Raw genomic sequence first — 16,634 nt, 5'->3', positions numbered from 1 at the left:
CTATCCTATGGTCATTTAATGGTGGGTATAAAAAAAGATTATACGTTTCTTTATTTATCAAAAAAAAAAGTTCCCCTTATAGGAAGGGTCGGACTTACCCCCATTATCTAGGAAGGGTCGGACTTACCCCCATTATCTGATTGATTTGTTTATTTTCCCGATTTGACTCCATTTGCTCAAAAAGAATATAACTTTAGATTGTAGGTAATTCGCATTAACCATTTTTTTAGGTTATTTCAGCATTTGAAACTTTTACCATTAATTTATTTTTGAATTTGAATTTTAAAAACCAAAAATAGTGATACTTGAGTAGAATTAATATAATCGGCTAAATCATTATAATTTTTTCATACTACACATCAAATCAAGTATTTGCGTTATTGCAAAATTAAAAAAAAAATAGATGTCATTAAAATTTATTTTCAATTACAAATTATTTGTTGAAATGATTATTTTTAATCCTTTTGCAATTTAAATTAAAATTTTCTGTCCCAAGTCGGCCACACGTGTGGCCGACTTCAGGTTGAAAGTTGCATGTGTCATGTGTAAAACAATTAAATCCCAATTGGTTTTAGGACAATATGTTGTTGAATTTAATACATATTCATTTCAGCTACGAACACTACCATTCGCACATATTCATATTCATATGTGTATGGAAAATCGCACTGCATATTTATAAAAATTAAAATATAATGAAAAATAATTACAAATATTTTAGGTATTTTATGCCACACCACTGCAAGTGTGTGACTTTGTGTCTGTGTTCAAGCAAAAATTGGTATTTGTTTGCACGTCACCAAATCCCTATGCATACATGTATTTACTCGCATGTCCCTAAGTCCAAAGAGTTGATAACAAATTTTCGGCCTTTTGTTTAGATTGCTTCGCACCAGTAAACCACATTTGTGTAACATCTATAACAGGACACCATCTATGTTTATGTGGTACTTGGTGATGATTTTACCACAAGACACACCCACAGCCACACATGTACACCACATAATACATATAATTGGACACATATTTCCGCTTATACATATGTCCACACAAAAACGGTCATTTATTGCCTATGTGTTTGTGAGCAAGTGTTTTACTTAATGCAGTTATGATTTTATATATTTGGAAATTTGAGTTACTCTATGTTTTTTGGTCACTTTTTCACTTAATTTTCCAATAAAAGTGCAGTCAACAGACACATGGAGCGTTGAAACTCTTTCATGGCGCATAGATTTCATAGCACGAGTAGCAGAATGTTGATTTGAGGGTAGTAAAAGGCCTGGGTCATAATTTTAATGGCGATTTGGATGAAATTTTGTTTTTGTATTTTTTGGAATATAATTTTCTTTTTTTTGCAATTTAAATAGCGAAACAAACAAAATTAACACACTTCAACGCAATTTTCTGTGAAAATAGAATTGTAACGCAATTCAATTCTCATTCAAGTATTTGAAAACAAGTAAAAGCGTGTTATGTTTGGCAGCACCGAACTATTATATCCAAAAATGGGCTTATCAGTATCAGCCCACCACTGAAAGATGGGAGTATATTCAGTTTGTCATTCCGTTCCGTTTTCGAAATATCAATTTCCGACCCTATAAAGCATATATATTCTTGATCAGCGTAAAAATCTAAGACGCTCTAGCTATGTCCGACCGTCTGTCTGTTAAAATCACGCTACAGTCCTTAAAAATAGAGATATTGAGCTGAAACTTTGCACAGATTATTATTTTGTATATAAGCAGGTTAAGTTCGAAGATGGTCTATGTTGGGCTATATCTTGATATAGCCCCCATATAGACCGATCTGCCCATTTAGGGTCTTCAGCCTAAAAAAATTCACATTTATTATCCAATTTTGCGGAAATTTGGAACAATAAGTATCGTTTCCCTTGATATCTTTCCGCAATTTGGCCCACATCAGTCCAGATTTGGATACAGCTGCCAAATAGACCGAACTCTCGATTTAAGGTCTTGGACCGATAAAAGGCGCATTTATTACCCGATGTCGCCGAATTTTGGGACAGGAAGTTAAATTAGACCCCCCGATATTTTTATGCAATATGGCACAGATCGGTCTAGATTTGAATATAGCTGCCATATAGGCCGATCTCTCGATTAAGAAGTTGTGTTAGGGCCCTCGACATCCTTCTTCAATCTGGCCTAGATCGGTCCACATTTGGATATAACTGCCATAAAGACCGATCTCTCGGTTTATTGTTTTGGACCCATAAAAGGCGCATTTGTTGTCCGATTTCGCCAAAATTTGGGACGGTGAGTTAAGTGAAGCCCCTCGACATACTTCTGCAATATGGCACAGATCGGTCCAGATTTGGATATAGCTGCCATATGCCATATTTGGGACAGTGAATTGAGTTAGACCCTTCGATCTTTTTATGCAATATAGCACAGATCGGTTTAGATTTGGATATAGCTGCCATATAGACCGATCTCTCAATATAAGACCTTGGGCCCATAAAAGGCGCATTTATTATCCGATTTTGCTGAATTTTGGGACAGTGAGTTGTGTAAGGCCCTTCGTCATCATACTTAAATTTGACCCAGATCGGTCCAGATTTGGATAAAGCTGTCATATAAACCGATCCGCCGATTTAGGGTCTTAAGCCCATAAAAGCCACATTTATTATCCGATTTTGCTGAAATTTGGGACCTTGAGTTGTGTTAGGCCCTTCGTCATCCTTCTTCAATTTGGAACGGATCGGTCTAGATTTGGATATAGCTGCCGTATAGACCGATCTCTCGATTTAAGTTCTTGGGCCCATAAAAGGAGCATTTATTATCCGATTTTGGTAAATTTTCGAAAGTTAGTTGTGTTAGGCCCTTTGATAGCTCTCTTCAATTTGACACAGATCGGTCCAGATTTGAATATAGCTGCCATATAGAGCGATCTCTCGATTTAAGGTTTTGGGTCCATAAATGGCGCATTTATTGTCCGATGTAGCCGAAATTTGGGAAAAGGAGTTAGGTTAGGCCCCTCGATATTTTTATGCAATATGGTACAGATCGATCCAGATTTGGATGTAGCTGCCATATAGACCGATCTCTCGATTTAAGGTCTTGGGTCCATAAAAGGCCCATTTATTACCCGAATTTGTTGAAATTCAGGACATTTAGTTTTGTTAGGTCCTTCAACATCCTTCTTCAATTTGGCCTAGATCGTTTCAGATTTGGATATAGCTGCCATATAAACCGATCTCTTGATATAAGGTTTTGGGTCCATAAATATGGTTCAGATCGGTCGTTATTTGGATATGGCTACCAAAAAGTCCAATATTTTGTTCAATTAAATTGAACAATGTGACTTGTACTTATTAGACCAATATCCGTGAATTAAATTTGGCTCAAATCGGACCATATTTCGATAAAGCCGCTCTGTGGGCTTAAATTAAATTAAATAAATGAGATGTGATCCAACTTTTTTTTGCCCAAAATGGAAGTGCTTGACTTGCATGACATGTGGTTTCAACAAGACGGTGCCACATACTACACAGCACGCGTAACGATGGACTTATTGAGAGACGAGATCGGTGAACATTTGATTTCAAGTTCGGGACCGGCCTCGATTATACTGCGATATTATGAGCTGCTCCTATTCTCAATCTATTCTACCATCGCCCTTAGTCGCATAGCTGCAGTGCCTGCATAGCGTTTAATCTCTATGTCTATGGATCGAATATCTAGAATAGTCTCCAGTGCCCTAGTGGGCGTGATCCTCATCGGGTGTTAAGTGCAGCTTTTATGGGCTTAAGACCATAAATCGGCAGATCGGTCTACTATTTCTAAATATTTTCTGATCTAGACCATATGTAGGTGTGATGACGGAAAGCTTGAAACAACCCAGTGTTTGAAGTTTCAGCGTCATCGGGTTATAACTGCAGCTTTTATGGGCTTAAGACGCTAAATCAGCGGTTCGGTCTATGTGACAACTATATTTAAATTTGGTCCGATTTGTTTCAGTGTTTCTAATCTCATCGAAATCGGATAATAACTGAGCCTGTTACGGACTTAAGACCATAAACCTGCATATCGGTCTATGTGGCAGCTATATGTAAATATGGTATGATATGAGCCATATTGGAGATTAAGACCCCACATCGCCGGATCGGTTTAAATGGCAGCTATATCGAAATATGGTCCGATCTGGACCATATTCGAATCTGATGTCGGGAGTCTTGATATAACTCACTGTTTCAAATTTCAGCGAAATAGGAAAAAAGATTTGCTTAAGACTTCGTATCGGAAGATGGGTCTATATAGCAGGAGTATACAAATATAGTCAGATTTTTTCCATTCAAGAACTTTTCCATTCAAGAACTTAGCTTACGTATGACATATCTTGTTCAAATTTCACTTTAAAAGCATCTTCATTATTTCCTACTCATAAACATAAAGAATAAATAAAGGTGTTGAAGCAAGCTTTTTCAATAAAGACTTATCAATGAAAATACTTTTTTCACATTTGTTAACCTCCAAGCTGTATAACTTCTAACTGAATATTCAGATGTGGGCACTTTTTGATGCAAAATCTTGGTAAATTTTGTCACAAATCCAAATCATACTTCAAAATGGGAATAGATCGACAAATGTCTTCGTATATTGCAAAAAACGAAGCCAATCTCGGCCAAAACTTCAACAAATAAAAATTTAAACACGTATATCCCCACCGTAGCGCAGAGGTTAGCATGTCCGACTATGACGCTGAACGCCTGGGCTCGAATCCTGGCGAGACCATGAGAAAAAATTTTCAACGGTTGTTTTCCCCTCCTATGCTGGCAACATTTGTGAGGTACTATGCAATGTAAAACTTCTCTCTAAAGAAGTGTCGCACTGCGGCACGCCGTTCGGACTCGGCTATAAAAAAGGAGGCCCCTTATTATTGAGCTTAAAACTTGAATCGGACTGCACTCATTGATATGTGAGAAGTTTGCCCCTGTTCCTTAGTGGAATGTTAATGGGCAAAATTTGCAATTTGCAAATATCCCCAAATGGCATCGAAATATTCCTCGTATAGGGCGGTCTCTACTGACATTCACTTGACACTGACATACTGATTTTATTTGTGCAATTGGCTGGATGTCCTACTCTTTATCATGGTATCCACAATAATAGGTTTATAGGTCCTCGCTAATGGCAAATTCGCCCATGATCATTCCATTACGGAACCGGGGCAATCTTCTCACATATCAATGAGAGCTGTCCGCTTCAAGTTTAAGCTCAACGACAGGGGACCTCCTTCTTTATAGTCGATTCAAAACGTCGTGCCGCCGTGCAAGTCTTCTTTGGGAAGAAGTTTAGGCGAAATAGTGCCTCAAAAATATCGTGAGCATTAGGAGAGGATAACCACCAGTGAAAATTTTTTCTGATGTTTTCACCAGGATTCGAATCCAGGCGTTCAGCGTCATTTGGGGACATGCCTTGGTATTGCATAATTTGCAATGGCCTTGGGTCCAAACACCGTTCTTTGGATAGGTAAGGTAAGAGTGACAGTATTTTACAGACTCACATAGAGAATTTTAAGTCCATTGTGATACCACAGTAGCGACAGACCAAGGCTTGTGGCGGGAATCAAACCCACCCCTGGTGGTAATCCAAACACGCTACCAACTAGGCTTCCGGGGCGCCCAAACACCATCCTTGCCTTCTGTCCCACTTTCGGAGTGCATGTAAAGCCTAGGCACGCTGTGAATACAGCTGCCAGATGGGGCGCCAGATAGTCGGCCTCCTTCTGTAGTAACGCCGGAAATATTTCATCGGGTCCGGGTGACTCAAATGATATGAAGCTCCTCAAGGCTTCCTTTATCATAAATTTTATTATGATAAGCCTTCGATCAACCACATTATTCCAAGAATCCGGTGTAACCGGAAGTCCAGTCGTATCCTGCGTTTTCATCAAAAGCCTCAACATGTCCTTCGTTGACTCTGCCATCACTCCCATGTCGTCTACTAACGTTTCAGTTTGGCCATAGGTTTTGAGAAAATTTTTTCCACTTTGGTGGCGCCATTAACGCTATTGACCTGTTTGCAGAAAAGCATCCGTGAGGCACGTTTTACCACTCTGGTAAGTTTAATCGGTCTGTTGGCCTTTGGTATCGCATTATTTGCCTTGCTAGTCATGGTATAAATACCTCCCTTGCCTCTTGCCAGGTTTTCGCAGTATAGACAAGTCTAAGACACAATGTGAAAATAGCGGCCAGGTGGGGCGCTAGATAATCGGCCTCCTTCTAAAATAAAGCTGGAAATCCATCAGGTCCGGCTGATTAAATGGTTGGAAATTCCTCAAGGCTTTCTTTACCATAAAGTCTGTATTGATGTGTCTTCGATCAACCTCATTGTTACAAAATTCCGGTGTCTCCGTGAGTTCCGTCATATTTTGTGAAAAATTCGCTTTCAGCAAAAGCCTTAATGCACTCTTCGTCGTATCCGCTCTCACTCCCATGTCGTCTGTCCACGTTGCAGTTTGGACAAAGGTTTTTGAGAGAAACTTGTTCATCTTGGCGGTGTGATAGCTTGAAAGACTTGTTGGCATTACTATCAATGTTTCCTATGCTTGGGCATTCCAAAGTACTTCCAAGTCTTCCTCTGAGTAGAAATGCAAATTTGCTCATGAACATTCCATTAAGGAACAGGGACAAACTTCTCACATTATCAATGAGTGCAGTCCGATTCAAGTTTAAGCTCAATGATAAGGGGCCTCCGCTTTATAGCCGAGTCCGAGCGGCGGGCCACAGTGCGACACCTCTTTTGAGGAGAAGTTTTTTTCTCTGAGTAGTCTTCCGAATTATGTTCGGTTGGTTTTCAGCTTATTCTGGGAGCTATTCGGATACGGTGCTAGCCGTGCTGTTCTTTAACTAATAAATCGATGGTCCAAGAACGAGTGCTCCATGAATAGCCTACATCGTGAATCTCGTCGATTGGAGCTTATTAGCACATATATAACCTCCTCCCTTATCCTGTTAACGTAGGGTGCTGTGTCACCTATATTATGGATTGTGAGATCGTTGATCATCAAGAATTTGTTTAGGTCTTGGCCCGCTTTATTGATATTTGTACTACCCCACGAAATGTGGTGAGAGTTCACATCGCACCCTATTATTACCTTTTTTCCTATTTGTTTTGCCTTTCTCATCCGTCGTCAGGTAGGTTCCTTCACTCTATTGAAGCTTTTCGGTCGGGAGCCTGATAGTTGACACGGTTAGTCTCGTAACCCTGTTAAGTATCTTAGCTTTACTGACCATATCCATGAGAGTGTGAGTTGCCGTCTCGCTCCGGTGAAGGTTTATCTGGATTACATCGATTGTTGTTCCTTGTCGTAGTCTCACAAATTCGTTCTGCAATTTACTAAAAGAAAAAAGAAAAAAGAAAAAAACTTTGAAATTAATACAACATGCCATGCTCAAGTTAGGGCTCCCCAAAAACTTCATATTTAACTCCTTCATTTCCGTCAATGCAACCGAGACAAATGGCATTTGTGGCACGAGTATGTGGTCATAAATAGATTGCTATTGTTGTGTGTTGTTGCTTCGTCCGAATATTTTCCAGACTCACTCTCGCGCACGAATTCAAATATCACAGATTTTGTTTTGGCTGTGCAAACAAAGGGAAAACAATTGTTTTAACCGCATCCAAATGCAAACAGTGCAACTAAGTTTAAATAGAGAAAAACCCACAATGAATCGAAGGAATAAAACACAATACACGAGCGCGCGAGCGAGCGAGCTAAAGCTCATGCACATTATTATAGAAAATTCATAGGGAAGTGAATAAAATAAACAAAATTACAAGCGAGCGACAAACTCGGGAGGAAGGCATTATTTACTCACTCATAGCAGACATGTATTAGTGTGTGTGTGTGTGTGTGTGTGGTGAGGATGACGATGACGATGCCACGCAACAGTAACAGCTATCACAGATAGTAAGTGAATATGGCAGCAATGTTGAAAGGACCAAATAGCTTAAAATTCTAGCAATCCAAGCGATTCAAGTTCCAAGCATCCCTCCTCCCCGCTTGTCAAACAGACTGCAGCGAAAGCATTCAGCCAAACAGTCAACCAACCAAGCGACAGAAATGAAAAATGGTGGGTGTCTACAAAGTCATGCATAAATTGTATGAATTGTATGCAATGCATCTTTTATCATAACCAAATATTCATGAACACACACATATGAATGAATTCGAGACATTAGTACGTACATGTGCTTGTATTTATTGTAACGAGGTAGGTGTATTTACAAAATCTTACTATTTTGTTGAAAGTATCTTTTCAAACTTCAAGACTGTAGTTCTATGACTAGAGGGTCATAGAAAACTATAGAGGGCGGCATGCATCACAGCATTCTATGACCATATCATAACTCATACCCTAACTTTGATGAACAGAGCAGAGGTTCTGAGAAATAAATAGATTGGGTTGCAGGACACGTGACAAGCCTATATAACTACAGTGGTGTTTCTTCATCACGTCCCAGCCAACATAGCCCGTTCCTTATAAAGAGTGATTTTTTAAGCTATTTCCGTTATTTATGTTAAAATTTGAGTTTTGGTGTATTGAGGGGACTGCAGTAGAATTTTCCCGTGAACATTTTGCAACCCATCGGAATATCAATTTCCGACCCTACAAAATATATATATTTCGGATCGTCGTAAAATTCTAAGACGATTTAACGATGTCCGTGTGACTGTCCGTCTCTCCGTCCGTCTGTTTTAATAACTCTACAGCCTTCAAAAATTGAGATATTGCGCTAAAATTTGGCACAGATAGGTATTTTTGATGCTCGCTGTTTAAGTTCTTGAACGGGTCAAATCGGACCATATTTGGATATAGGTGCCATATAGACTGATCTGGGGATAAAGGTACTGAAGCTCATAAAATCTTAATTTATTACTTGAAATTTATTACTTGAATATACGCTGAAATTTAAAACACAAAATTTTTTTAAGCCATCGTATGAGCGACCATAATATGGTTCAGATCGGACTACATTTAGATATAGCTACCATATAGGCCTATCTGCCGATAAAGGGTCTAAAGCCCATAAATAAACTTTAATGGGCTTCAGTCCCGTTGTCGGCAGATCGATTTCGCTAAAATTTTAAACAGTGAGTTGTTTTGAGCCTCCCTCCATATGACCTTAATATGGTTCTGATCGGACTACATTTAGATATAGCTGCCATATAGGCCGATCTGCTGATAAAGGGTCTGAAGTCCATAAAAGCTTTACTTTTTGTCCGATTTTGATGAATTTTTAAACATTGAGTTATTTCCCGACATCCGTCCCAAATATGGTTCAGAAAGAACTTTATTTAGATATAGCTGCTATATAGACCAATCTGCCGCTTAAGGGTCTGAAACCCATAGAAGCTGCATTTATTACTCGATTTCGCTGAAATTTGAGACAGTGAGTTGTTTTAAGCCACCCGCCATCTGATCCAAATATTGTAAAGGTCAAACTGTATTTAGATATAGCTGTCATATAGACCGATATGCCGATGAAGGGTCTGAAGCTGATAAATAATTTATTTATTACTCGATTTCGTTGAAATTTGAAATAGTGATTTGTTTCAAGCCTCCCGACATCTGACCCAAATATGAGTCAGATAAGACAATATAGATATAGCTCTCATACTGACCGATCTTCCAATTTAGGGTCTTAATCCCATAAAAAGCTTATTTATTGTCTGAATATGTTTTTTTTCTGTCAGCCAACACGCAGGGGATATCCCCTATGAATGCAGTGCATTGCGTTGGCGAGAGGAAATTGGTGGGGGGGAAAAGGATGTAGTGCTAATTGACATTTGTCTTAAATCTTTGGATGTCAAAGTGGGTGGGAAAAACATTAGCCGGAAGTCGATTCCACATACGAACGGTTCGGGCGAAATAAGAATCCACCCTATAATGCAATGTGCGGTCCGTTGGCCAATCAATTACAAATGGGTAAGAGTTCCTGGAATGTCTACTATCTCTGACATACAGCCTTACATCAGGAGCAAAAAGACGAATATCAGACGAGCACACATCATGAAAGTACCGATAGAACAGCGCCAAACAACCCACATTGCGACCATGTTCAAGGGAGGCAATAGAGTTGAATACCCCACTGTCCCCAATCAACGCCATCGCTCTCCTCTGTACACGGTCCAGTAGCTCCAAGGATGATTTTGAAGCTCCAGCCCATACATGTGAGTTGTACTCCATTCTCGGCCTTATGAAAGTGGTATATATGTTAAATAGATCAGAAAGAGTGAAGTAATCCTTAAACCATTAAAGGAAGCCTAAGTACTTGAATGCTTTTACGACACCTCAAATACATGTTTAGCCCAACGGACATCACTTTGTGCTTTCATGCCCAGAACATTAAGAGCTTCAGATTGCTCAACATCTACACCGTTGATAGACAAAGGTGATCGTAATGGGTCAGCGAATCGTTTGTGTGACAACAAGCAGCACTGAGTCTTCCGTGCATTAAAATCTATTCGATTCATTCGACCCCACTCAGAAATGGCCAGCAAATCCTGGCAGAGTGTATCGTCCATAACCCGTTTCTTGTCCTGAATATCTCGAAGACTTGGCCTATGGTCGAATGAGTACGAATGACAGAGATTACTGTCATACGCATATGGGTAGAACGGATTCGATGTCTGACCCAACAGATCGTTGATGAAAATTAAAAAAAGAGAAGGAGAAAGAAAAGAGCCTTGGGGTACACCTGCGGTCAATTTGTGCGACAAGCTTTGACAGTGGTTCACCGTGCCAGACCCTACAAAATGCCTTGGAGATATCCAGAGCCACAACCTTACTCTCACCAAACTGGTGGATTGAGCGACTCCAACGTTCCGACAGAAGTGCCATGAGGTCACCCGTAGAGCGATTTCTGCGGAACCCATACTGTTGGTCGCTAAGAAGGCCATTAGACTCTAAATACCTCACAAGATGGTGATTAACCATGCTCTCCATGACCTTGGAGAGAGCGGAGCATATCGCAATTGGCCGATAATTCGCCGGGTTGTTTGCCTCACCCTTATTGGGTATTGGTTAAACGTTCGCAACCTTCCAACGCGCCGGGAAGACTCCCGTACGGTAGGCAAAGTTGAAAAGGTTGCATAATGGACGAGCGAGCGTCGAAGAACACTTGCGTAAGACAAGTGTTGATATGCCATCCGGGCCCGGGGATACATTCACGTCTGGATTTGCAAGAACCCTTTTAACTCCACGAGTTCGAAAATATTTGGGGCATGATGCCAGATACATTTTCGATTGAGGGGAGTGGTTGATTGCTATCCGGCAGAGAAGAGTTTCGCAGCAAATATATCAGCCAACTGGTTAGCCGTATCAACCGAGTCAGTGAACGTTTGATCGTCTTTTACAAGAGTTGGAATAGATGAAGAACTACCCTTTACTCTTTTCACGAACGACCAAAAGCTCTTACTTCCTCGTGTAGAAGCAAGAACCTTAGTACGCAGACGCTGTTCTTAAATAAATTTTTCACGCCTAGGTATATTGGCACACGAAGCGCCAGTTCCTCTTTCGATCTGACATCGTCTGGTTAAACCAACTTTTGTCTAAGCCCTATTAAAATATAACTGCGGATATAGTAGTAGAGTTATAGTAAAATAGGATGATTAGTATATGCTAGTTTAATTTGGTCCAGATCGGTCCAGATTTGGTTATAGGTGCCATATAGAACGAACTCTCGATTTAATGTCTTGGCCCTATAAAAATCTCATTTATTATCCGATTTCGTTGAAATTTGACGCAGCGACTTGTGTAACCGACATCCGTGTCTTATATTGTTCAGATCGGTTTAAATTTGGATGTAGCTGCCAAAAAGACCAATATTTTGTTCTACAAAATTGAACAGTGACTTTTATTTATTAGACCACTCAATGTCCGTGCCGAATTTATGATTATATGATTTGATCTACGTACATTAAATAAATATTTTACTACTACTACATTTGAATTTTAATCACGCTACTTTTCTTTTCAAGGGTGATGTTGTAGCAAATCGACCATTTGAAATCTTACAATTCTTTTCACGCCATCCTCGTGTGCATGGATATCCTTATATGCTTACGAAGTGTCTGCAACTTTCTATCAGCACGTCTGTCTGGCAGCTGATTCATCTGAGTGTGAGTAAACATTTTGTTTTCATTTATTAAACAGCAGAACAATTTTGCAATCACAGCATATAAAAGTTTGAAACTATCGCCTCTCACAACAGAAAATTCTATTAAATGTCAGGACATAAAGCGCTGAAGTTTTAAGCATTGTCAAAAAAAAAAGGAAATTTCTAAAGCATAAACATTTAAGATGACATCTTTGTATTGCAAGTCATATTATTTTTCTCAGCGATTAGTGTAACTTTGGTAAGGTTTTTATATCCTGTGCTACAGTCATCGGTAGTGAAGATTTAAGGGTAACGCGGAGGATGAGGGAGTGGCAGTTCTGAGTGGCTTTAATTTGGCAAATTCCTTGCCGATATTGGCCTCTCCTTTTTTTGATTGGGGACACAGAGCTCCTCACGGTATCTTGGATGGCAGGGTTGGTTTAACAACTGTTTGAAGTAGGGAGCTAACATGTGCCGCAAAACCCAAACTATAGAAACATGGTTCAGTCACAGGGCTAGTAATTCGCCTTCGCAGAAAATCCAACAACTTTGAAAAGACGAAGGAAACGAAAAGTAAAAACGTGCTAAGTTCGGCCGGATCGAATCTAGAGAACCGACCACCATGGATTCTGCTAAAAATTTATACAAAATCAATTTAGTTAAAGGGCATAATTTTATTCTACATACCGATCTTTTGTCAATCCAGCATAAATTACAGCTTCTAGAAACCGAACAAGGATGATCGAAAGACCAATTTACATGGCAGCTAAATCAGGTTATAGACTGATTTGGCACAGTTGTTGAAAGTCGTAACAGAACACTGCACAATTTCAGCCCAATCGGACAAAAATTTCGGCTTGTAAGGGCTCAAGAAATCAAATCGGGACATCGGTTTATGTGGGAGCAATATCAGGTTATTGACCGATATGAACCATACTTGGCACAGTTGTTGGAAGTTCACGATTTTGATTGATATACAGTCCAACGGGTCTCGGATAGATCCACACTAATTATTTTTATACCCTCCACCATAGGATGGGGATATACTAATTTCGTCTTTCTGTTTGTAACACCTCGAAATATGCGTTTGAGACCCCATAAAGTATAAATAAATATTCTTGATCGTCATTTAATTTTAAGTCGATCTAGCCATGTTCGTCCGTCTGTCCGTCTAACTCTCGAAAGCACGCTAACTTTCGAAGGAGTAAAGCTAGCCGCTTGAAATTTTGCACAACTACTTCTTGGTGGTGTAGGTCGGTTGGGATAGTAAATGGGCTAAATCGGTCCTTGTTTTGGTATAGCTGCCATATAAACCGATCTTGGGTCTTGACTTCTTGAGTCTTTAGAGGGCGCAATTCTCGTCCGATTTGACTGAAATTTTGCACGTGGAGTTCTGGCATCACTTTTCACAACTGTGTTAAGTATAATTCAAATCGGTTAAATCGTATAGCTGTCATATTAACCGATCTTGGATCTTGACTTCTTGAGCCAATAGGGCGCGCAATTCTCATCCGATTTGGCAGAAATTTTGTACAACGGCTTTTCTCATGACGTCTCTAATACGGTCTGAATCGATCTATAGCTTAATATAGCGCCTATATAAACCGATCTCCATGTCCGTCCGTCCGTCTGTCGAAAGCACACTAACTTTCGAAGGAGTAAAGCTAGGCGTTTAAAATTTTGCACAAATACTTCTTGGTGGTGTAGGTCGGTTGGGATAGTAAATGGGTCAAATCGGTCCATGTTTTGACATAGCTGCCTTATAAACCGATTTTGGGTCTTGACTTCTGGAGCTTCCAGATGGTGCAATTCTTTTCCGATGAATTTTTGCACTAAGAGTTCTGGTATGACTCCCAATAACTGTTTTAAATATGGTTTAAATCACTCCATAACCTGATAAGATCGCCATATAAACCGATGACCAGATTAGACTTCTTGAGCCTCATGAGGGCGCAATTCCTATCCAATTTGGCCGAAATTTGCATGACGTGTTTCGTTATGACTTTCAAAAAATGTGCTAAGTATGGTTCAAATCGGTTCATAACCTGATATAGGTGCCATATTAACCGATATTGGGTCTTGACTTCTTGAGCTTCTATAGGGCGCAATTCTTATCCGATTTGGCTGAAATTATGCACGACTTATTTCGTTATGATTTCCAACCACTGTGCTAAGTATGATTCAAATCAGTTCATAACCTGATATGGGCGTCATGTCAACCGATCTCCCAATTAGACTTCATGAGCTTTTAGAGGGCGCAATTCCTATCCGATTTGGATGAAATTTAGCATGATGTATATTATTTAGACTTTCAACAACTTTGTCAAGTATGATCTAAATTAGTCCATATCCTGATATAGCTGCCATATGAATCGATCTACCGATGAGACTTCTTGGGCTTCTTGTGGGCTCACTTATTATCCGATTTGGCTGAAAATTTGTATGAAGTGTTCTAGTATGACTCCCAACAACAGTGCTTAGTATGGTATAATTCAGTCTATAACCTGATATGGCTGTCATATAAACCGATCACCCGATTAGACTTCTTGAGCCTCTAGAGGCCGCAATTCCTATCCGACTTGGCTGAATTTTTGCATGAAGTGATTTATTTTGACTTCCAACAACTGTGTCGAGTATAGTATAAACCTGATATAGCCGCCATATAAACCGATCTCCCGATTAGACTTCTTGGGCTTCTAGATGGCCCAATTCTTGTCCAATATGGTTGAAATTTTGCAAATGTCATTTTTGTATGACTTCCAACAACTGTTCCAAGTATGGCCTCAATCGGTATATAACCTGATATAGCTGCCAAATAAACCGATATCCCAGTTTGATTTTTGAGCCTCTAGAGGGCGCAATTATTACTCGATTTGCCTAAAATTTTGAAAGTGATGTTTTTCTTTGACTGGTTTTTGTCTATTTGAAAAAGTCATTCAATGAACTTGACAAATGCGATCCATGGTGAAGGTTATATAAGATTCGCACGCTTAGCACGCCTTTACTTGTATTAATATTAGATTCGAACTTTACTGTCATAGACCTTTCGTTTAATTCCCATATTGTTTCGATAGAACTACACGTATTATTGAAGTGTATTTGGTTTGGAGGCCACCGTAGCGCAGATGTTATTAAGTCCGCCTTTAACGCTGAACGCCTGTGATCGAATCCTGGCAGGAATTTCAGAAAATTTTACTAGCGGTGGTTATCCTCTCCTAATGCTGGTGACATTTGTAATGTACAGAGCGACACCTCTTTGGAGAGAAGTTTTTATCTCTCCATAGAAGTGTCGCTCTGCGGCACGCCGTTTGGACTCGACTATAAAAGGGTGGCTCATTATCATTGAACTTAAAATTAAATCAGACATCACTTATGGATTTGTGAGAAGTTTTCCCCAGCTCCTTATAAGAAGTTTACCTCAGACGTCCAGGAATAAATTTTTATATTAGCTTTTACTAAAGTTTTAAATACCTTCCATTTGATATCCATATTGTGCCAATCGGTAAATATGTCTTGCTGGGGGTTTTGGGGTCGGTGCTCCTCAGACACCAAGGAATATATTTTGATGGCAGATTTGTAATATCAAATACCTTTTATTTGATACACATATTGCCCAAAGCGGTAAAAGTGTTCTGTTTGGTGGGGGTTTGGGGGCGGGTGACTAAGGTTGACATTTTTATGCCAAGTTCGTACTGTACTCTTAGATACTTTTCATTTGATTCCCATATTGTCCCAGTCAGTAAATATGTCCGTTCGGGTGGGTTGTGAGATGGGGCGTCCCTCTAGGTTAGTTTACCCCAAAAAATTTATACCAAATTCGTGTTTTTGTGGTATCATAAGGTGGCATCACCGAGATCTGGCGTTTTTGAAAATAGTGGTATAGGGAAGGGTCCAAACAAGAAATTTCCAAACCATTATATCAAACATTAGTGCCTTTAGAGTCGTATGTGACTTCTTTCGATTTCTAACGAGCGTTCTTGAGGACGACACTATCCAAGTAGTTGTAGATGGGTTCTCATCCGATGAATACAAATAGACAGCGGATGTACTACAAGCCTATGTCCTTTCTCCGTCTATTTTTCCGTTTTCGTTTTCATTGACGATCTTTTAAGCCAGCCAGACGAATTCAATCCACATTTGGCAATTTCCAAGTGGGGTGCAATGAACGGAGTAGATTTCAATGCATGCAAGGAGCAGTATTGTTTGTTGTCACACAAACTATACGCTGACTCAATGCAACCGTCAATGTCAATCGGCGCTATAGATGCTGAGCAGTCAGATTCTTTTGATGTTCTGGGCATGAAGATACAATGTGATGTCCGTTGGTCAACCCATGTATTAGGTTTTCTTAAGCGGTTTAAATATTATTTCACTCCTCCTGATCTTCTCAATGCCGAAGATGTCATATAATGCACATATATGGGCTCGAGCTTCCAAATTATACCTGAAACTTCTGGACCGCATTCATAGAATAACGCTGGTGTTGATTGGCGACTGTAGGGTATCCAA

At 39.7% G+C, this 16,634-nt stretch overlaps 1 long non-coding RNA gene across 1 annotated transcript in view; it reads right to left on the bottom strand.

Annotated features, from left to right (window-relative positions):
* The window catches only part of LOC106090176 (uncharacterized), a 40,761-nt gene that overhangs the window by 4,348 nt on the left and 19,779 nt on the right, over window positions 1–16,634 (bottom strand). Inside the window, exon 2 of the long non-coding RNA XR_009398142.1 lies at window positions 7,117–7,358. This is a non-coding gene — a long non-coding RNA (uncharacterized LOC106090176). The remainder of the gene's footprint in view (window positions 1–7,116; window positions 7,359–16,634) is intronic.

Source organism: Stomoxys calcitrans, chromosome 4 (assembly GCF_963082655.1).
Source record: "Stomoxys calcitrans chromosome 4, idStoCalc2.1, whole genome shotgun sequence".
In the NCBI taxonomy this organism is placed as follows: domain Eukaryota; kingdom Metazoa; phylum Arthropoda; class Insecta; order Diptera; family Muscidae; genus Stomoxys; species Stomoxys calcitrans.
Note: the sequence above shows the minus strand (reverse complement) of the source record. Positions and strands in the feature narration are given on the sequence as shown.